We start from the raw sequence: 24,240 nt of genomic DNA, 5'->3' as shown, positions 1-24,240 counted from the left end.
GTGCAACAGGGTATCACCGTTGATGACACTACCATCCTTCCCGTCTCACAAGCCCGCAAACTTGGTGTCATCCTCGACTCCGCTCTCTCGTTCACCCCTCACATCCAATCCATCACCAAAACCTGCTGGTCTCACCTCCGCAACATTGCCAAGATCCGCCCTTTCCTCTCCATCCAAACCGCTACCCTACTTGTTCAATCTTTCATCCTATCCCGAGTGGATTATTGCATCAGCCTCCTCTCCGATCTCTCATCCTCCTGTCTCCCCACTTCAATCCATACTTCACGCCGCTGCCCGGATCGTCATTGTGCAGAAATGCTCTGGGCATGTTACTCCCCTCCTCAAAAATCTCCAGTGGCTACCAATCAACCTACGCATCAGGCAAAAATCCTCACCCTCGGCTTCAAGGCTGTCCATCACCTCACCCCCTCCTACCTCAGCTCCCTTCTTTCCTTCTACAGCCCAGCCTGCACCCTCCACTCCTCTGCCACTAAACTCCTCACCATGCCTCGTTCTCGCCTGTCCCGCCATCAATCCCTGGCCAACGTCCTCCCCCTGGCCTGGAATTCCCTCCCTCCACACATCCGCCAAGTTAGCTCTCTCCCTCCCTTCAAAGCCCTACTGAGAGCTCACCTCCTCCAGGAGGCCTTCCCACCCTCCTTCCTCTCCCCCTCTGGCCCTCCCCATCCCCCCCCACCTTACCTCCTTCCCCTCCCCACAGGACCTGTATATATGCATATATGTTTGTGCATATTTATTACTCCATTTATTTTACTTGTACATATTTAGTCTATTTTATTTTGTTAACATGTTTTGTTTTGTTGTCTGTTTCCCCCTTCTAGACTGTGAGCTCACTGTTGGGTAGGGACCGTCTCTATATGCTGCCAACTTCTACTTTCCAAGTGCTTAGTACAGTGCTCTGCACACAGTAAGCACTCAATAAATATGATTGAATGAATGAATGAATGAATGAATGAACAGCTATGCTCCGCTCCAGGAAAATGCCACAACTCCCCTCAGCTCCAATGAGGACACCCCATTCCATTTGACTTTCCACCCCAGGATGGAAAAGGGAACATTACCTACATTCTGAGGCTGCCACAAAACCTCAGGAAGTCTTGTGGCTACAGTGGCTATTGCTGTGGCTTCAGGCATACTATGAATTCTGAACTACGTGCAATCTGAAATTCTGCTCCTCCACCCAAAGCCAACTACTGTCTCTTGTTTATTGTAATAATGACAATAACAACACTAATAATAATAATAATAATAATGCTAATAATAATAATAGTGGTATTTGTTAATCTCTTACTATATGCCAGGAACTGTACTAAACACTGGGGGAGATACAAGCAAATCGGGAAAGAGCACAGGCTTTGGAGTCAGAGGTCATGGGTTCAAATTCTGACTCTGCCACTTGTCAGCTGGGTGACTTTGGGCAAGTCACTTAACTTCCCTGGGCCTCAGTTACCTCATCTGTAAAATGGGGATGAAGACTGAGCCCCACGTGGGACAACCTGATCACCTTGTAACCTCCCCAGCACTTAGAACAGTGCTTTGCACATAGTAAGCACTTAATAAATGCCATCATTATTATTATCCCCAATTTTACAGATGAGGTAACTGAGGCACAGAGAAGTTAAGTGACTTGCCCAAGGTCACACAGCTGACAAGTGGTAGAGCAGGAATTAGAACCCAGATCCTTCTTCAATTCAATTCAATTCAGTCATATTTATTGAGCACTGTGTATTGAGTACTGTGTGCAAAGCACTGTACTAAGTGCTTGGGTGAGTACAAGACAACAGTAAACAGATATATTCCCTGCCCACAAAGAGCTTACAGTCTAGAGTGGATTTCCAGGCCTGTGCTTTATCCATTAGGCCACACTGCTTCTCACACAACATTGTGGGTATTGTGCATTTGTCCATTCCTTTTATTATTTTGTAGTTTTTTGTCTCATTTACCTATATGTGCATCTCCAGTCCTCTCCCCACCTGTATTCGGAGACTGTGAGACCCTCAAGGAACAGAATCTGTGTCGAAGTATCCCCCTGGATACTGAAGCTGCGAAGACATCTTTTAGACTGTGAGCCCACTGTTGGGAAGGGACTGTCTCTCTCTGTTGCCAACTTGTACTTCCCAAGCTCTTAGTACAGTGCTCTGCACACAGTAAGCGCTCAATAAATACGATTGATGATGATGATGAAGTCCTTACAGTGTGCTCTTTCCCAGCACTAATTACAGGTTCTGAACCCAGTAAGCACTTAATATCAATCATTCAATCAATCAGTGGTATTTATTGAGTGCTAGCTATGTGCAGATCACTGTACTAAGCACTTGGGAGAGTACAATACAACAGAATTAGCAGACAAGATCTCTGACCATAATGAGCTTACAGTATAGAGGTGGGAACAGGCATTAATATCAATGAAAAATTTATAATATATAATTTAAAAATATATAAGTGTTGTAGGCTTAGGGGTGGGGCGATTAAATACTATTACTACTACAGTGATGATGACTACTACTACTACTACTACTATTATAGTGCTGTTTTATGTTGTAATTCTATAGTTCAGTGCCATAAAGCAAACACAATCTGCTGGAAAATACTCACACAATTTCAACACTACACAATTACTGGTGAGTTCATATTTCCCCCGCATATCTTGGGTTCACAGTCCTAAGAAGTGTCTGGGTGTCCCGATTTAGACGGGAACATCACACCCTCTACTGATCTGTGCCACAGCCTGACAGGCCTAAGGCAGAACCCATCAAGAGTCACGCTTCATGCCAAGGTGTGGGTACTGAACCCCTCGGTTCCTATGGTGACTATAGTGACAACAGCAGCTCCTTTGGACGATGATGCAGAACAGGAGGAAGAGCGAACATGCACCCAGCTAAACTAGCTTTCCTGGACATTAATATAGGAGTTTTGGAGAAGCAGCATATGGCTTAGTGGAAACAGCACGGGCCCGAGAGTCAAAGCACCTGGGTTCTAATTCCAGCTCCCCCATTTACCTGCTAGGCCCCAAAACTTCAGTGTGCTTTGGTTTCCTCATCTGTAAAGTGGGGAACAGGAGTCCTTGTTCTCCCTCCTACACAGACTGTGAGTCCCACGAGGGACAGGGACTATGTCTGATCTGATTGACTACTGCCTTGATTAAATCATCCACTTCCTTGCTGACACACCTGCCTCCTGTCTCTCTCCACTCCAGTCCATACTTCACTCTGCTGCCCAGATCATTTTTCTAAAACACATTCAGTACTCATCTCCCCACACCTCAAGAACCCCCATCCATCTCTGCAACAAACAAAAACTCCTTACCATTAGCTTTAAAGCACTAAATCAGATTACCCCTCCTACCTCACTTCACTGATCATGCTACTAAAGCCCAGCCCATACACTTCTTTCCTGTAGCTTACTCAAAGTGCCCCGGTCTCATCTATCTCTCGGTGACAATTTTACCATGACCTTCCTCTGGCCTGGAACTCCCTCCAGAGTTCCATAATCACCAGATCACTAGTCTCCACACCCTCAATGACTTATTAAGGTCACACCTCCTCCAAGAAGCCTTCCTAAATTAATCCCTATCTTCACCCTTCTACATAGTTTATGCAATTCTATCTGTACCCCTTAAGTAGTTGATATTCACCCTGCCCTCAGCCCCACAGTACTTAGGTACAAATCCATAATTTATTTATTTATATTTATGTCTGCCTCCCCCTCAATCAATCACACTTACTGAGTGCTTACTAGGTACAGAGCACTGCACTAGTTACTTGGGAGAGTACAATACAACAGAATTAGGAGGCATGTTTTCTCCAACTAAATTGTGAGCTCGTTGTGGGCAGGGGACGTTTCTACTAATTCTGTTGGGTTATACTCTCCTAACCCTTTCATACAGTGATATGTACATTGTAAGTGATCAATAAATACTAATGATTGATTGATTGATTGTATCATATCCACCTCAGCACTCTCTACAGTGCTTGGTTCATAGCAAGTGCTTAGAAATGCCACAATTCTTCGTATTATTATTTTGCATAGAGCGGGCTGATATATTCTTTGGTGCTGGGCACTCTTATTCAAAGGAGCCAAAGACCAGTTTGGTCCCAGTTAGTCAGTTGTCCACAATTACCATAGACCCATTCTTGGGTTGGGCAGAGCCAGTAGCTTTGGCAAAGGGGAGGCTGATAATGGTAGCAAATACAACAGGAATTCAACCCCAGCAAAAGTGTAAGCTCAATGTGGACAGGGAATGTGTCTATATGTGTACTCTCTCAAGTGCACAAAAAGCACTCAATAAATATGGAATGAATGAAGGAATGAATGAACGAATGAAAACAGTGGAGAGCAGACAACAGCAGACATTACTGAAGGTCTGCAGATATTGGCAGTGAGAGTTTAGCAGCATAAATAGTGTCTTCTTCATCTCTCACTCCTCACTCAAGGGAGAATCCTTGTCCCTTCTCCTCTTCTCTTTCCTCTTTCCCATTCCATTTTTTATATTTCTCTTTCCTCTCCTTCTGCCTTTCCCTTATGTCTCTCTTCTCATTCTCTTTCCTTCTTCTTTCTCTGCCTTTCCTCCTCTTCCTCTTCAGTCCCACTCCATTCAGTCTCCACTTCATCCCTTCTTCTAGACTGTAGACCCAGTGTGGGCAGGGATTGTCTCTCTTTATTGCTGAATTGTACTTTCCAAGAGCTTAGTACAGTGTTCTGCACACAATAAGCACTCAATAAATACAACTGAATTAAATGAACTCTTTGAGCCTTCCAAACTCTGGTCATCTTACTTTCCTAGGTAATAGGCAGCTTCAGAACCACATACAGAAGGAAGGGAAGGAGTCCAGGTGCACAGCCACAATATCAAGACTCTCTGAAACTATTTCCAAAGAAGCAGGGTGGCCTAGTGGTAAGACCATGGGAGTCAGAGGACCTGGATTCTAGTCTTGACATCACCACTTGTCTACTGTGTGACCTTGGGCAAACAACTTAACTTCTTGGTGGCTCAGTTACCTCATCTGAAAATGAGGATTAAATCCTACCTATTTAGACTGTGAGCCTCATGTGTGGCAGGGACTCTGTCCAACCTGATTAACTTGTATCTACCCCAGCACTTAGAACAGTGCTTGGCACATAGTAAATGATTAATAAATGTTATTATTATTACTGTTATTTCCTTCTTTTGATTTACAAAAGCATTCATGTGAACCTCCTGCTTGGTAGTTGTAAATCTGGGGCATTGAAAAGTACATTGTTTAGCCATGAAACAAACAATACAGACACCAGCTTTTCAAGGTGCTACTGAATTCAAGAAAGGAAAATCTGGCTGTGGAAACTTTAGGCATCCCCGTTACTTGTTATCATTGGGTAGATCACCGCAAGAATCCTCCTGATCTGACTTCTCCCCTCAACACTTACGTAGGTACCTGTAATTTATTTCAATGTCTCCCCTTTTAGACTGTAAACTCATGGAGGGCAGGGAACATGTCTACCAACTCTGTTACATTGTATTCTCCCAAGTGCTTAGTACAGTGCTCTGCACATAGTAAGTGCTCAGTGAAAATGGCTGATTGACTGCCTTGGGAATTTCAGTCTTCTTTTAGAACCATTGGGTTTCAATTGATGGGGACAATGATTGATGGGGCCACAGAAAAAATACCTGGGACAACATAAACTTTGTTATGTAGCCTTCTTTAACATCAAGATGGCCTTTAATTGACAGTGTTGAAGCATTGCATGGGTTTATTCTGAATTATGGATGATGTGCCCAAATTAGTCCCATTCTACAGCAGTGATGAACCTAATTCATGTCCCTCTGAGGTTAGGGAGAGAGTTTAGCTCGTGCTACTGCTGCTGCAACAGTCTTGGTATTGCTTTGCTGTTACATCTGCCCACTAATAAACTCCTCATTAGACTTTAATTAATTACTGAATGGATGGAAATTTGTTCCACCTCAAGCTAAATCTAAGATTTCCTCAGTCTTAATCACTGAAATTCAAAACTCACATGATGCTGTAGTCTCAAAAGTAGTTCTCTAAGCAATTGTTGACACGTTCCCAAGGCACTTACCATGTCAAATTGGTGTTTAACCTCAAAAGGATATTAGAATTCCTACAGTTTGAAAGCTAAAATTCTGTCGGTTTTTCCTCCACCACATTTCCCAGATCCACCTTTTCCTGGCCAACCAAATGGCCACTAGTCCTATCCTGACTAGGCTACAATTTCAGGAATCCCACTGGCCTCCTGGTCTCCCAATGTCCAGCCTCTCCCTTTTCCAGTCTATATTTTACTCTTTTGGCCAGATCACTGTCCTAATGCACAGTTTGGAATAAATGCCTACACTTCCTTAAAACCTCAGCGGTTAACCATTGCCCACTGAATCACACCGAAACTCCTAACCACTGGCTTTACGTCACTTCACCAGCTTGATCTCTTTAATTTAGCACATGGAGCAGTAACACAGTACAATCATTCTAGCTAACAATTATAATATTTGTAATATTTCTAAAGTATTTACTTTGTGCCATGCACTGTTTTAAGCATTGCGGGGGAATAAAATAAAACATGGGGTTCACAGTCTTAATCCCCATTTTACAGATGAGGTAACTGAGGCCTAGAGAAGTTAAATGACTTGCCCAAGGTCACACAGCAAAGTGGTGGAACAGGGATTAGAACTCAGGTCCTTTTGACTCCCTGGCCTGTGGTCTATCCATTAGGCCATACTGCCCCTCCGTCATACTAGCAACTTTATTGATGTGTACTCTCTGAAGAGCTTGGTACAATCCTCCTCACACAGTAAGCACATAATAAATACCACTGAATGATCGACTATAATTAAATAGGATGAATCCAACCTATACGCACATAAAAGCTAAAAATGAGCTGAGATTGCACAGGAAATGCCTCCTGGAGGAAGTGTCTTTTCAAGAGGTATTTGAATTTAGAGTAGGTCATGGCTTAGCAGATTTGAAGTGGGGATGAGAGTTTCATGCGGGGACAAGGACAGGAGTAAATGGGACTGAGCTAGAAGAGTCAAGAGTGACTCACAGTAACAAAGTTAACTCGGGAGGAGGGAGAAATGTGATCTGTCAGAGAGGATGTGATAAGAGTGGAAAGATAAGGAGGAGGCTGGCTGTGAGCCTTGAATCCAGTGGTGAGGAATTTCTGTTTGAGGCAGAGAGAAATAGGTAGTCACTGAAAGTTTTTAAAGAGGGGAGTGAAGAATGGTACTTGCAAGATGACCCAAGCAGCTAAAGACTGGACAGAGCATGGGCCTGGGATCCAGAAGGGTCCATCCCTTGTCTGCGGTATGACTTTGGGCAAGTCACTTCACTTCTCTCTGACTCAGTTACCTCACCTGAAAAATGGGGATTAAGACTGTGAGCCCATATGAGACATGGGTTGTGCCCAACCTGACTAGCTTGTATCAACCCCAGTGCTTTGTACAGCGCCTGGCATATAATAAGTACTTAAAAATGCCATTAAAAATGTAGGCTTGGCTGAATAATAATAATAATAATGGTACTTGTTAAGCGCTTACTATGTGCCAAGCAGTGTTCTAAGCGCTGGGGTAGATATAAAGGTGATCAAGTTGTCCCACGTGGGGCTCACAGGCTTCATCCCCATTTTACAGATGAAGGAACTGAGGCCCAGAGAAGTGAAGTGACTTGCCCAAAGTCACACAGCGGACAAGTGGCGGAGCCAGGATTAGAACTCATGACCTCTGACTCCCAAGCCCGGGCTCTTTCCGCTAAGCCATGCTGCTTCTCTGAAAAGAATGCTGAAAAGGAAAGAGGCTGGGAGCAGGGAGAATAAGAAGGAGACTGATGTAGTTGTCCAGCTGAGAAAAGAAGCAAGCTTGAATTAAAGTGGTGGCCAAAAGAAGAAGCAGATCAGGGAAATACGATGGAAGACACTGGGAAGACTGACAGGGTGAATGTGGAAGATAAAATTCATAGAGTACAGTGCTCTGCACATAGTAAGCGCTCAATAAATACGATTGATTGATTGATTGATAGAGTAAAAATGTCAACAGGATTGTTCATTTCAAGGGCAGATGAAGTTGATTGTATTGCAGTTGGCTATGATGGAAAACCTAAGATAAGCAGTTAGGCTGAGAAGAGAAGATGAGCTCAACGTGGCTCAGTGGAAAGAGCACGGGCTTTGGAGTCAGAGGGCATGGGTTCAAATCCTGGCTCCACCAATTGTCAGCTGTGTGACTTTGGGCAAGTCACTTCACTTCTCTGGGTCTCAGTTACCTCATCTGTAAAATGGGGATGAAGATTGTCAGCCCCACATGGGCCAACCTGATCACCTTGTTTCCCCCCAGCGCTTAGAACAGTGTTTTGCACATAGCAAGCGTTTAACAAATACCATCATTATTATTATTATAAGGAGTTTATACCCTGTTTAAGGTGCTTATGGGTCTACCATGAGTCAAAGGGAGACCTAGAACAGAGTGATGGAAGTAGTGGCAGAAGTGAGAGTATTTATTAAGTGTTTAAGCACTAGGAGAGAATTCACAGGTGGAAATTAGAAATTAGCACTGGACTAAGCGCTTGGGAAGTACAAGTCGGCAACATATAGAAACGGTGCCTACCCAACAACGGGCTCACAGTCTAGAAGGGGGTGACAGATAACAAAACAAAACATGAAGACAGGTGTCAAAACAGTCAGAATAAATAGAATTATAGCTATATACACATCATTAATAAAATGAATACAGTAGTAAATATATACAAGTAAAATAAATAGAGTAACAAATATGTACAAATATATACAAGTACTGTGGGGAGGGGGGGAGGGCAGACGGAGGGACGGGGGTGATGGGGAAGGGAGGAGGAGAGGAAAAAGGGGGCTCAGTCTGGGAAGGCCTCCTGGGGTGGGGTGAGCTCTCAGTAGGGATTTGAAGGGAGGAAGAGAGCTAGTTTGGTGGATGTGAGGAGGGAGGGCATTCCAGGCCAGAGGATGGACGTGGGCCGGGGTGAATGGCGGGACAGGCGAGAATGAGGCCCAGTGAGGATGTGAGCAGTGGCAGAGGAGCGGAGGGTGTGGGCTGGGCTGGAGAAGGAGAGAAGGGAGGTGAGCGAGGAGGGGGCGAGGGGATGGACAGCCTTGAAGCCAAGAGTGAGGAGTTTTTGCTTGATAGGTTGACAGGCAGCGACTGGAGATTTTTGAGGAGGGGAGTTACATGCCCAGAGTGTTTCTGTACAAAGATGATCCGGGCAGCAGAATGAAGTATAGACTGAAATGGGGAGAGACAGGTGGATGGGAGATCCGAGAGGAGGCCGATGCAGTCATCCAGTCAGGATAGGATGAGAGATTGAACGAGTAGGGTAGCGGTTTGGATGGAGAGGAAAGGGGTGGATCTTGGTGATGTTGCAGAGGTGAGAACGGCAGGTTTTGGTGACGGATTGAATGTGTGGGGTGAATGAGAGAGCGGAGTAAAGGATGACACCAAGGTTGTGGGCTCGTGAGACAGGAAGGAGGGTAGTGCCTGTGGTCCACTGCTAAAAACAGATTAAACTAAGTGACATGCAGATCTCCTCCACTGCACCTCAGAAAGATAAGGTCTGGTAACAATTGAACCTAAAGTCCCACACTTCATTACTGGGTCTTTCGATCAGTGAGTGCAAATTGATTGGATCTCTATTTTGTGATATATTTTCATGAAAACATCTGTCACAGAAAGGAGTCCTTACACAGAATTATTAATCCGATCTCAAACTGTGACACTGAAAAGGGGGCTGCTTCTTAGCATGACAGGAGGCCGAATTCACACAAAACACCTGTGGCCCACTTAGTTCAAGCCACTCGAGCAAACTCACTGTGACAAGATTAGATTTGTCTGCCGCTTCCCCTGGAGCAGGTCACCCATGGCAATTTACAGTACAGACCTCAAAGCCACGGATGAGGTAAAATGAGATGAAAACACATTTGCATCTTGAAACAGGCCAAGAAAAATGGTTTCCTCACAGACTGTATTTATTAGACCCAGGGAAGAAACTGCTTCCTGAGTTTCATCTACACAATTACATTCCTCTCAGCACGAAAGGAAACTATCAAATCAACCTATCTGGAGTTCTCCTCTCTCAGGTCAGAGGTTACAGTGCAACCACAGCCCATTTCTTGTGCTCCACTCTGCAGTAAGATGCTTCAGGCACTGGACTTCCAGTGGACGGAACAGTCTCTCCCACTTGGGTTCAAAAATCTGAGCAATCTGATGATTTACTGGCAATATAAATTGGGGAGGTTTTATTCCTGATTGATTTCCCTTTCTTCTTCTGTCCTGAAAATAGGTCACTAGACAAAACTGCCTTGCAGAGGGAAGAAAAAAAGAAATTATTCTGATTACAGGTTATAGTCTTCACTTGCCAAGGTCTCTTTGGGTGTGAAATGGAATTGATCTACAACTCGACGCCCGTCAGTTCTACCGTCACCATCCAAAACTGCAGAGTCTTCTTGGACTATTGAAAGATAATAATAATAATAATAATGATGGCATTTATTAAGCACTTACTATGTGCAAAACACTGTTCTAAGTGCCGGGGAGGTTACAAGGTGATCAGCTTGTCCCACGGGGGGCTCACAGTCTTAATCCCCATTTTACAGATGAGGGAACTGAGGCCCAGAGAAATGAAGTGACTTGCCCAAAGTCACACAGCTGACAATTGGCAGAGCTGGGATTTGAACCCATGACCTCTGACTCCAAAGCCCGTGCTCTTTCCACTAAGCCACGCTGCTTCTCTGACTGACTGATGTCAGACTGATGTCAGTCAGTCAATCGTATTTGTTGAGCTCTTATTATGTGCACAGCACTGTACTAAGCGCTTGGGTGAGTACAATATAGCAATATAACAGAAACATTCCCTTCCTACACAGGCTTACAGTCTAGAGGGAGAGCCAGATAAATAATCAAATTACAGCTGTGGCATGGAGTTCTTTTTAGGAAATGATCCAGTGAGGAGACTTCTTGTCCCTATGTAGCAATCCTATTTATTGAGCACTTACTGTGTAAAAAGCAGTAGGGAAAGTACACTAAATAGAGTGTCAGGGTTAAAGAATTTAATCCATTCTTAATGTCTGTTTCCTCCTGTAGACTGTAAGCTCCTTGAGGGCAAGGATGCAATTACCAACTCTGTGGTATTGTACTTTCCCAAGAGTTTAGTACAGAGCTTTGCACATGGTAAGTTCTCGGTAAATACCATTACCATTGATTGATCAACTAAAGAACTTTAGTTCCAAGAATGAACAACTTAAACATTATCGGAGAAGTACTATAGAACTGTAGAACCATGGTATCCTGTAGTTGGAAGGATCCCCAGAGAAGTCTTTTAGTCACTGCTCCTACCTCCAGGGAAATTTTACTTCACCTATCCCGACAGGGTCCTTTGGATGCTAAATGTGAAATGGGAAGTAAACCCAGATCATGTGACTTAGTGCCTATCAGCTATTTATGTCTATGTGGAGGTATGAGTTTAGCTATAGTCACTGCCTGTGCCAAGGCCATGAGATAAAAAGGGTTTGTAAAGGAAAAGCACAAGAGACATCCACAGCTGCTTAACTTGACAGACGGAGTACAAGCTAAAATCAGCTTTGACATATAACAAGGTAGTTTGCTTTGGATTGGTTTGGCTAATGATCTTGAAGTTGGAAACCAAAGCAACCTGTGAAACAAAAAAGAGCCAATCAAGGTCAGCTGGCAGCATGTCAAGAGGGAAAATATGGAGGACTGTCAAAAGGTGGTGACATCAGAGAGGGAGAGAGAAAGGGTGAATAAACATGCACAGGCTGTGTTTATACTGGAAAAATTTCTGGAGAATGTGCCACAGTTTTCCATGTAATTGATTCTTCCTGTTTAGGAAGCACAATAGATCCCAGGGTTTGGGGGCCGTGACTGCACCTGGCCTAGCGAGTCTAAGGCTGAAGGTGTAGGCTAGAGAGGCTAAATGTTGAGGAAAAGTTTTATCAGAAGCAACTGTGTTGGTGATTAAATCAGACAGGATCCCAAAGGACCTCAGAACTTGTACCACTCTCATTAGTGTCTGTATTTGGCAGTTTTTGTACAGAGCATTATGGTAGTTAGGAAGGCAGATAGCCTTTTTTTTCCTTTCTATTTTTAAACCTCAGGATAAAAATGTCTCCAAAAGCTACAACTCTTCCCCCTCCCCTCACCATCCACTCCCCTCTGAAGAGATTGCTGAGAGGCAGTGGAAAGAAAGAGAAGTTGCAGGGCTGGAAGATTCCTCTAGGTCCTAAGGAAGACATGACTCCAGGCTCCACAAGGCAATTCTTTCCCACAGGTGTTCTGAGATTTCACTTGGAAAAAGTGTCTAAGCACCTAGATACTGGGGTGATAATGCAGAGGAAAATGAATTGGGGTCATCAGCAAAATTAGTTTTCTCCTGACCTGCTTGCTAGTTATTGAAATTCATAAAACCTAGATTATTTTGTTACATCCGACAAGAGGAATTTCTAGACAATTCTACCATTAGCTCATTTCTCCCAAAGATTTAGGAGCAAATCAAACCTATTTCTTGGTTATGGACACTACGGGGAAGCAAAGGGAGGGAAGGGGTGGAAGAGATGAGAAGAAAAATCAAAGAGAAACAGGTATCCGTTTCCCAGAGGCCTGGACAGAATTGCACTCACAATGGATCATCCGGGCTGAACCATCTAATTAGGAACATTTTTGGAAGATAGTGATTGCACCAATTCCCTTAGACCACTCCTCTCATGCTCCTGTCCCACTCTTTCAGCCCACTGAAGAGTTCATCTGGCCCAAGGGCAATGGACTTGCTTTCTTGTCATATTAGGTTCAATGACCAGTGCAGGCAGATATTGTGTAAGATGCCACAGCGTAAGATGTCAGAAGCCACTACCTGGGTTGGGGGCTTCTTCTTGATTGAGGGGTCCTTCAATCCCTTACATTGCATAGGCTTCTGATCACCCAAGTACCCCTACCTTCCCCTCCCTGCTCAGAGGGCTCAAGAGCCATATGGCATTTTAATAGTGGATACATCCAGAGAAGGATGCAAACTTTTAAATTAGCCAATAACTGATCTGTTTACATTAAGAAATAGTTTAGTAACACCCACAGAGGAGGCAGCACTTAAAGTGACTTCTTATCTACCCAAGATAAGAATCAATTAATTTATGAGAGGGGCAGAAATTGGCTTTGACACAGACAACTGAAAAAAGAACAGACATGTTTTCATGTGTAATTAGCTGGAAAACAAGATGTTTCATTCCTGTATGGCATTTCCTTTTATTATGGAGGAAGGAGGAAAAAGAAAAACTTTATCCTTGATTCTGGAGCTAGGAGAACAGCTGCTCTGAACCGTTTTTTAGATAGTATTTTTAAGAAGTTACTATATTACTATATACCCGGCACTGTTCAAAGCACTGGGGTATGTACAAAGTAATCAGGTTGGGCACAGTCTATGTCCCACATGGGGCTCACGGTATTAATACCTATTTTACAGATGAGGTAACTGGGGCACAGACAAATTAAATGGCTTGCAGACAAGAAAACAGTTAATAGCTTTTAACTGAAAGGGTGTCAACTATGCAACTTGCAGGCATCTGAATTATTTGATGTCCACTTATCAATCAATCAATAATCTGTTAAACACTTACTGTGTGCAGAGTCCTGTAATAAGCACTTGGGAGAGTACAACATAACAGAGTTGGTAGACATGCTCCTTGTTCACAGTGAGCTTACAGTCTGGGGGGGGGGAGACAGACATTAATAAAAATAAAGTGGATATGTACATAAGTGCAGTGGGGATGAGGAAGGGATGAATAAAGCCTACAAAATGAAGAGCAAGAATGATGAAGAAGGGAGTGGAATAAGAAGAAATAAGCCTAGTTGGGGAGGTCTTCTTGGAGGACATGTGCCTTTAGTAAAGCTTTGAAGGTGGGGAAGGTGTTGATGCGCCAGATTTAATAATAATAATAAATCTGGTATTTGTTAAGCACTTACTGTGTGCTAGGCACTGTACTAAGTGCTGGGGTGGATACTAGCAAATACTTTCGAACACAGTCCCTGTCTCACGTGGGGTTTACAATCTCAATTCCCATTGTACAAATGAGGAAATTGAAGCCCAGAGAAGTGAAGTGACCTTCCTCAGGGTGCACAGCAGACAAGTAGGGGAGTCGGGATTAGAACCCACAACTTTCTGACTCTCAGGCCCATACTCTATCCACTCTGCCATGCTGCTTCGGGTGTAGTGATATAAACAGGTAGGGCATGCCAGGCCAGAGGCCAGACCTGGGTGAGGGGTCAGCTGTGAAACAGACAAGGTTACAAGCTAGTGAGTCAGGGAGGGTGATGGTGTTGTCTACAGAGATGGGAAAGTCAGAGGAAGAGCAGAATTTGGGTGGGTATATGAAGAGTTCTGTTTTGGACATAGTACCAAGGTCCGGGAATATCCAGTGTCCCTGGAGGATCCTGGGGAATTCCTCATTTACCAAGCTTAAAGTGAACAGGACTAGTCAATGACTGTGTTTCCTGAAAAATGTCTGTTGTCAGCGAGGTATTCATCTATAGATTGAAAAATGCATTTTTCAAAATTCTAGCATGAGCTAGCATGATTCATTCATTATTTCAATCACATGCATTGAGTGCTTACCGTGTGCAGAGCACTGTACTAAGCACTTAGGAGAGTACAATATAACAATAAACCAACATGCTTCCTGCCCTCATGAGCTTACATCTAGTTTCTCTCTGACCCTAACTTCACACATTGCAGGAAGAAAATCAGTCACACCTATGCTTGTGAGAAGCAGCGTGGCTCAGTGGAAAGAGCCTGGGCTTGGGAGTCAGAGGTCATGGGTTTTAATCCCAGCTCCACTGCTTGTCAGCTGTGTGACTTTGGGCAAGTCACTTGACTTCTCTGTGCCTCAGTTCCCCCATCTGTAAAATGGGGATTAAGACTGTGAGCCCCCCGTGGGACAACCTGATCACCTTGTAACCTCCCTAGCGCATAGAACAGTGCTTTGCACATAGTAAGCTCTTAATAAATGCCATCATTATTATTATTATTATTATTATTACAGAAATAGAATCAGCAGGACATAGTAGATAGATGGTTGTGGGTTCTAATCCTGGCTTCCCCACTTGTCTGCTGTGTAGCCTTGGGCAAGTCACTTTACTTCTTCAGGTCTCATTTCCCTCATCTGTTAAATGGTGATTAAGACTGTGAGCCCCACGTGGGACAGGGACTGTGTCCAACCCAATTTGTTTGTATCCACCCCAGCGCTTAGTACAGTACCTGACACATAGTAAGCACTTAACAAATACCACAATTCTTCTTATTCTAGACTGTAAGCCCAGTGTATGCAGAGATTATCTCTCTTTATTGCTGAATTGTACTTTCCCAGTGCTTAGTACAGTGCTTCGTGCCCCCCACCTTACCTCCTTCCCCTCCCCACAGCAACTGTATATATGTATATATGCATATGTTTGTACATATTTATTACTCTATTTATTTATTTTACTTGTACATATTTATTGTATTTATTTTATTTTGTTAATATGTTTTGTTTTGTCTGTCTCCCCCTTCTAGATTGTGAGCCCTCTGTTGGGTAGGGACCGTCTCTATGTTGCTAACTTGTACTTCCCAAGCACTTAGTACTGTGCTCTGCACACAGTAAGTGCTCAATAAATACGATTGAATGAATGAATAACAGAGTTGGTAGATATTTTCCCGGCCCACAATGAGCTGACTCAGGATGGAAGTGAGGATTGGACTCTTTGAAAGTCAGGTTAGGGTTATGGAGGGTACTGAGAAGCAGCGTAGCTCCTGAGAAGCAGCGTGGTTCAGTGGAAAGAGCCCGGGCTTTGGAGTCAGGGGTCGTGGGTTCAAATCCCAGCTCCGCCAATTGTCAGCAGTGTGACTTTGGGCAAGTCACTTCACTTCTCCAGGCCTCAGTTCCCTCATCTGTAAAATGGGGATTGTCTGTGAGTCCCCTGTAGGACAACCTGATCAACTTGTAACCTCCCCAGGGCTTAGAACAGTGCTTTGCACATAGTAAGTGCTTAATAAATGCTATTATTATTATTATTATTATTAGCGTCAGCAATAATGTTGTCCTCGACTCATATCTCTCGTTCCACCCACCAATTCAATCTGTCACCAAATCCTGTCGGTTCTACTTTCACAAGATTGCTAAAATCTGCCCTTTCTTCTCCATCCATGGCTACCATGCTGATCAAAGCACATATCCTATCCCATCTTGACTACTGCAGTTGGCTCCTCGCTGACTTTCCGGCCTCCTATCTCTCCCAACTCCAGTCCATACTTCACAGATCAATTAACAAAAACGTTCAGTCCATGTCTCTGCACTCGTCAAGGACCTCCAATAGCTGGCAGTCCACCTCTACATCAAAGAGAAAGTTCTTACCATTGGTTTTAAAGCACTCGATCACCTTGCCCCATCCTACCTCACCTCACTAATCTCCTACTACAGCCCAGCCAACACACTCCACTCCTCTAGTGCCAGATTCTTCTCTGTGCTCCAATCTTGTCTATCTTGCCATTGACCCCTCTTCCATGTCCTCCCCCTAATCTGTAACTCCCTCCCCCTGCACAGGACCACCACTCTTTCCACCTTCAAAGCATTATTAAGGCTATGTCTCCTTCAAGGAGGCTTTTCCAGATAAAGCTCTTTTTTCCTCAGTTTATTTTCCCTTCTGTGTCATCTATCCACTTGGATCTGTGACCTCTGGACATTTGATATTCATCCCACTCCCAATTCTACAGCATTTGAGTACATATTTTTAAATTATACATTATGAATTTGTTTATTCATATCAATGTCTGTCTCCCCCTCTATACTGAAGGCTCATTATGGGCAGGGAACCTGTCAACTAATTCTGTTGTATTGTACTCTCCCAAATGCTTATTACTGTGCTCTGCCCATAGTAAGCACTCAATAAATACCAATCAATCAATCAATCAATTGTATTTATTGAGCACTTACTGTGTGCAGAGCACTGTACTAAGTGCTTGGGAAGTACAAGTTGGCAACGTATAGAGACAGTCCCTACCCAACAGTGGGCTCACAGTCTAAAAGACTACCACTGATTGATTGATTGATAGTGAAATTTCCCTGTGGAAAATGCTGATCTGGTAATGGCTCTGAGAAAAAGGCTTGGGCCAAGTATCATTGCAAGATTGTCTGAGCAGCAAACAGGCAGACAACCCAGGAGACTTGGAATATTTGTGTTGTACTGAACCATCGAGGAGTCAAGCAGGGAGCCTGCCCTAAGATTTCATCTTCAAGAGGTTAAATAAGGGTTTAGATAAAATAAAGTACAAAATGGTTTTTCAAAGAGGAGAAAGGTCCATGAAGATCCCAAACAGGTCTGAATCAAGCCCAGACTGGGCTTTCCCTGGACTCCTCACTAGGGCTGTCCCAAAAGGCTAATTAGGGCCCAGGGCAGGGAATGGAGACAGAGGAGAGGATGGGATTTGAAGGATAGAATTTTTGGCTAACCCACTCGCTCCATTTCTAAGGCACAGCCCACTTTCAGGATCGAGCCTGGGGGCCTATGGGTCTGCACTATCCAGGCTTGGATCCTGCAGGAAGCTGTTTATAGAATTAAAAAAAGGACGTTACCCTGAGCCAAAGACCACAAAATGCCAGCTCGTCTGAGGGCACCCACTTTATCAACTGGGTGGTTCCTTCTGGGTTTCTGCCCTCAGGACTCTGACATTCAGAGGGAAAGAAGGGGGCCGGAAATGTTTGCCTTTTCAAATTTGCTGCTCCAGGCACCCTCCCTCTCCCTTCCCAGTATCCCCTGTTCCTCGGGGTTGATTGGGAAATCTGAGGTAGCAGACGTCATTTCACTTTTCTGTGCCTCAGTTACCTCATCTGTAAAATGGGGATTAAGACTGCGAGCCCCTTGTGGGACAGAGACTGTGCCCAATATGATTGGTTTGCATTTACTCCAGTGCTCAGTACAGTACCTGGCACATAATAAGTGCTTAACAAATACCCTAAAAAAGAGAAGGTCCCAGGTCTGCTCTTGCCTCATTCTAATTGGAATGAAAGGCGAAATTTGTTGTCGATTTCTTCTATAAGTTAAAGTTTAGCCCTCGTGGGGGTTCCATAAAGGAATTGTGTCATTGTGAACTATGACTGATTTATCAGGTGGAATCCTTCCAAATGACCTGCTAAATGTACTTCGCCCATTGTCTGGGTGGTTTGAACTATGCATTCACTAGCTTAGGGTCAAAGGGGTGGAGCTAGAGAAGAGGGAGAGTGGGGTATTCTATAATTCCTACTTCTATTCCTGTTTGCAGCCATTTCAGCCACCCTTTTCCCCCTCAACCCACACACTCTCTCTCCACACACCACTCTATTCTCCTCTGGAATGGCAGCAGTGGTACAATACCCCCAGAGTCCCCCTGCACCTACTCTGTGTTTTCCAGAGGGGTAGGGGCCATGGGGGCTTGGGATTATGTGGTCATAGCTGCAGAAATAATATCCACCCACCCACAAGGAGTCAGGAACCAGCCATGTGAGGATCCAAAGGACATTGTCTAGACAACCCCCCCCCCGCCACTCCAAATCTGCATCAGACTGTATCATATGATAGGGAGCTGGTTTTTTAAAATAGTATTTGTTAAAAGCCTACTCTGTGCCAGGTACTGACCTGAGCACTACGTACATACAGACTGTGTCCAACCTGCTTAACTTGTATCTATCCCGGCAGTTAGATGAGAGTTTGGCACATAGTAACCATTTAACAAGTACCATAATTATTATTTATTTTTACAAGCTAATCAGGTTGGACACAGTCACTGTCCCACATGGGGCTCTTATTTTAATCCGCGTATTACAGATGAGGTAACTGAGGCACAGAGAAATTAAGCGACTTGCCCAAAGTCACATAACAGACAACTGATAGAGGTGAGATTAGAACCTTCTAACTCCCAGGCCCATGCTCTATCCACTAGGCCCCACTGCTTCTTAGTTCAGCTGTTCCAAGTAAATCAAATCCCTTCTGCAGGGACCGAGGACCCGGATCATTAGTGGACCATAAATAATGTCTTTCAAGTGGGTGAAGGATGATTAGATAGGGGCCCTCAAACACATCTACAACCTAATCAAACGTACCTTATGCAATTTGCACCCTTGTCATGGCCCCATCATGGGGACCAGGAGAGCTAATGCAACCATGAAATGCAAGAGAAAGAATGAAAATCTGAACCTGAAGTCATCCAGACCAATCAGCTTGAGACGGCCAGGGCCATTGAGATTGCTTATCTTTGCTTTACCAGATCCTTCTTCATGGTGAGAATTTCAAGAAGCTGGGCAGAGCTGGCCACAGCTTCAGAAATGCACTCCAGACTTTAGTCCCCTGGGTTCTGGTGAAAATGGGATGGACAGACCTAAATCTCGATCCATCGTCCCTAACTATACCCCACAGATCCAAAAGATTGGTGCTTGCATCTGGACCTCTGAATACTTTGAAAAAAATCAGAATTTTCACTGCGAAGGCTAATCCTATGGGAAAGGAAAATCTGAGGCAAATTTCTTGGTAATGACTCAGAAATTTCCTGGAAGGTTTGGTAACCTTCTGGTCCAGCAATTATCGCTTTCCCACCCCCAGTTCAAGGCTGGCAGCCTTCCTCCTTTCTGGCCCCTGCAATCTCTCTTCCTGCTTTTTCCTCTTATTTGTTCTGCTTGTTTCTCTCTTGCCTTGATTTATTTTCTTTCTTTTTTCTTTTGCCACGCCCTCCTTAACTGATACAGGGTTTCAGCAGGAGGTCCTTGGTCACTGAGGTGATGGAGGCTCATAAATTATTTCTTCAGAACTCAGTGTTGCCAGATTTGGGAGCGTTCAGGGAAACCCATGTGTTCTCATGTCTGTCTGAAAAAAAGGGTGCATAACCCCCTTCCAGCCCCCCAGGAACACCCCCCTTCTGGCCCCCTCTTCAATTCTCCTATCCTTCTCAGCAATATCTATAGAGGAGATGCTTGGCACATAGTAAGCGCTTAACAAATGCCATTATTATTATTATTATTATTATCTCCTGCCTCTTCTCAAAAGCCTACCCCTCCACCTGCACGTCTGAACCCATTCCTTCACACCTTATCAAAACTCTTGCCTCATCCCTTCTTTCCTCCCTAAAAGCCATCTTCAACCTTTCCATCTCCAGTGGCTTCTTCCCTGCTGCTTTCAAACATGCCCATGTCTCTCCTAACCTAAAAAAACCCTCCCTTGACCCCACAGCTTTCTCCGGTTTGATCACCCCATCTCCCTCCTACCATTCCTTTCCAAACTCCTTGAGTGAGTTGTCTATATCTGCTGTCTTAAATTCCCCTCCCCCAGTTCTCTCCTGAACCCCCTCCAATCTGGCTTCCAGCCTCTACCTTCCACAGAAACCACTCTCTCAAAGGTCACCAAAGATCTCCTTCTAGCCAAATACAATGGCCTCTACTCAATCCTAATCCTTCTTGACAGCTCAACTGCCTTCGACACTGCAGACCACCCTTTTCTCCTGGAAACATTACCCAACGTTGACTTCACTGACTCCATCCTCCCCTGGTTCTCCTCTTATCTCTCTGGCCATTCATTCTCAGTATCCTTCATGGGTTCCTCTTCTGCCTCCCACCCCGTAACTAGGAGGTTCCTCAAGGTTCAGTTCTGGGCCTGTTCTATTCTCTATCTACATCCAATCCATTGGAGAACTCAATTACTCCTATGTCTTCAACTACCACCACTATGCGAATGATACCCAAATCTACATATCTAGCCCTGGTCTCTATCTCTCTCTTCAGTCTCGCATTTCCTCTTGTTTTCAAGACATGTCTACTTGGATGTCCTCCCATCACCTCAAACTTAACATGTCCAACTCCTTATCTTCTCACCCATACCCTGTCCTCCCCTTGACTTTCCCATCATTGTAGATGGCACCACCATCCTTCCTGTCTCACAAGCCAGTAACCTTGATGCTATCCTTGACTCTTCTCTATCATTCAACCCACATATTCAATTCATCACTAAATCCTGTCAGTCCCACTTTCACAACATAGCTAAAATCCACCCTTTACCTCTCCATCCAAACTGCTGCCATGTTAATACAATCACCCATCCTATCCCACCTGGATTACTGCATCAGGCTCCTTGATGACCACCCAGCCCCCATCACTCCTCAATCCAGGCAATACTTCACTCTGCTGCCCAGATCATTTTTCTTCTGACATTCAGAACAGGTCACCCTGCTCCTCAAAAAAACTCCAGACATTGTCCATCCACCTCTGCTTCAGGCAAAAACTCCTCACCATTGGCTTTCAAGCACTCCACCACTGTGCCCCCTCCTACCTCACCTCGTTTTCTCCTTCTGAAGCTCAGTCTGCACACTTGGCTCCTCTAATGCTAACCTCACAGTGCCTCAATCTTGTCTATCTCACTGCCGACCCCTGGTCCACATCCTGTATCTGATCTGGAATACCCTCCCTCTTCATATCCGACGGACAATTACTCTCCTCCCTTCAAAGCTTCATTGAAGACATGTCTCCTCCAAGAGGCCTTCCCAGACTAAACCCGCCTTTCCTCATCTCCCACTCTCTACTGAATCACCTTGACTTGCTCCCTTTGCTCTTCCCTCCTTCCAGCCCCACAGCACTTACATAACATATCTATAATTTATTTATTGGTATTGATGTCTCTCTTCCTCCCTGCAGACTGTAAGCTCTCTGTGTGCAGGGAATTTGTTTGCTTATTGCTATATTGTACTCCCCCAAGCACTTAGCATAGTGTTCTGCACACAGTAAGCACTCACTAAATACGATTGAATGAACACATGAATGAGTGAATCAATGGGGGATTTCCAATTGCAAATTCAAAGTCTCACCCCACAGGCTGTTTGGCTGGCCAGATTGAGGGTGCTGCCAGGCTGGTCGAAGTAATTGTGCAAGGGAACTGCATGGCAAGATGTGAGGTGGAGGAATGGAGAAGAGAGATGAGAAGAGCGGAGATTCCCATTCTCCTGATGTACTGCTCTCTAACCTCAGCATGAGAGGCTCTTGGGCTTGGAGCTGGTTTAAGCACAGTAAGAACATCTGTGAGCCACTCAGTCTGATACACTCCTCACTGGACAGGTGAGTGCTGGCAGCATGGCTCAGTGAAAAGAGCATGAGCTTTGGAGTCAGTGGTCATGGGTTCAAATCCCAACTCTGCCAACTGTCAGCTGTGTGACTTTGGGCAAGTCACTTAACTTCTCTGTGCCTCAGTTACTTCATCTGTAAAATGGGGATTAAGACTGTGAGCCCCCTGTGGGACAACCTGATCACCTTGTTACCTCCCCAGTGCTTAGAACAGTGCTTTGCACATAGTAAGCGCTTAATAAAATACAATAAAAAAAAGAGCTGTGGCCTCCCAGACAGCTCTTCCACTACATCTGGGTGAGGCTGGCCCTGGTCTGCTGTGCTGATGGATGACCATCCAAACTGCTACCATGTTGATACAAGCACTCATCCCACCCTTATCTTACAGTGCTCTGCACACAATAAGCACTCAATAAATACGATTGAATTTATCCTCTCCCTCCCTGATTACTGCATCAGCCTCCTTGTTGACCTTCCTGTCTCCTGTCTCTCCCCACCCTAGTCCCAACTTCACTCTGCTGTCTAGGTCATTTTTCTACAGACATGTCCAGGCCATGTTTCTCCACTCCTCAAGAAACTCCAGTGGTTGCCCACCCACCTCTATATCAAACAAGAACTCCTCACCATCAGTTTCAAAACACTCAATCATCTTGACCCCTCGTACTTTACCTCACTACTCTCCTACTACAACCCAGCCCACACACTTCTCTAATGCCAACCTTCTCACCGTACCTCGATCTAGTCAATCTCACCACCGACTTCTCGCTCACATCCTGCCTCTGGCCTGGACCACCCTCCCTCTTCATATCTGATAGATAATTACTCTCCCCATCTTCAAACTTTACTGAAGGCATATCTCCTCCACTAAGCCCTCCTTCTCTCTTCTCCCATTCCCTCTGGTGCAGCCCTAACTTACTCCTTTTATTCATCCCCCTTCCCAGCTCCACAGCACTTACGTACATATCTGTAATTTTATTTATTTGTATCAAGGTCTGTCTCTCTTTCTAGACTGTAAGGTTGTTGTGGGCAGGGAATGTGTCTGCTATATTGTACTCTCCTAAGTGCTTAGTAAAGTGCTCTGCGCATACTAAGTGCTCAGTAAATGTCACCGACTGACTAGTAACAAGAGTAAGATGGTCAGCATCTGAGGATGAACAAGGCTGGAGAAGCTAATGGAGGCTTGCCTGCTAATGGAGGCTTGCCCCATGCCTCCTTATTCATTCATTCATTCATTCAATCATATTTATTGAGCACTTACTGTGTGCAGAGCACTGTACTAAGCGCTTGGGAAGTACAAGTTGGCAACGTATAGAGACGGTCCCTACCCAACAGTGGGCTCACAGTCTAGAAGGGGGAGACAGAGAACAAAATACAACATATTAACAAAATAAAATAAATAGAATGAATATGTACAAATAAAATAGAGTAGATTATCCATCAATCAATCATTGGCATTTATTGAATGCTTACTGTTGCACCGTACTTCCCAAGTGCTTAGTACAGTGCTCTGTACACAGTAAGTGCTCAATAATAATAATAATACTGATAGTATTTATTAAGCACTTACTATGTGCAAAGCACTGTTCTAAGCACTGGGAAGGTTACAAGGTGATCAGGTTGTCCCGCAGGGGGCTCACCATTTTAATCCCCATTTTACAGATGAGGGAACTGATGAATGAATGCAGAGAACTGTCTAAACACTTGGGAAAGTACAATACAGCTAAGTTGGAAGACACAATCACTTCCCACAAGGAGCTCACAGTCTTCTTACTGTTGGGATGGACATTTTCCCCATGGTTGGGTGACAATCACTTCCCTGACTACCGTTGTATTTCTGGAAGAAGTGCAGTTGATCGGGAGACCGTGGGATCCCAATTTCTCTTCTAAAATTTGGACCTTCCAAAGGAAGCCCTCGGAAGTGACTCCTAATTGAATGGAACAATGCCGCTGCAGGCAGTATGGAGACCTATGTCATCTGGATTGCATTTTTAAGGTCATTATATTCTACTGCTTTCACATATCTTTTCCCCCCTCTATTGTGTAAGTTCTGGAAAACACTATTGAATGCCCTTAGGACTACGTTTGCTGGTGAGTTAATAGAGAAAATCT

This window comes from Tachyglossus aculeatus, chromosome 3, assembly GCF_015852505.1.
Source record: "Tachyglossus aculeatus isolate mTacAcu1 chromosome 3, mTacAcu1.pri, whole genome shotgun sequence".
In the NCBI taxonomy this organism is placed as follows: Eukaryota; Metazoa; Chordata; class Mammalia; order Monotremata; family Tachyglossidae; genus Tachyglossus; species Tachyglossus aculeatus.
Note: the sequence above shows the minus strand (reverse complement) of the source record.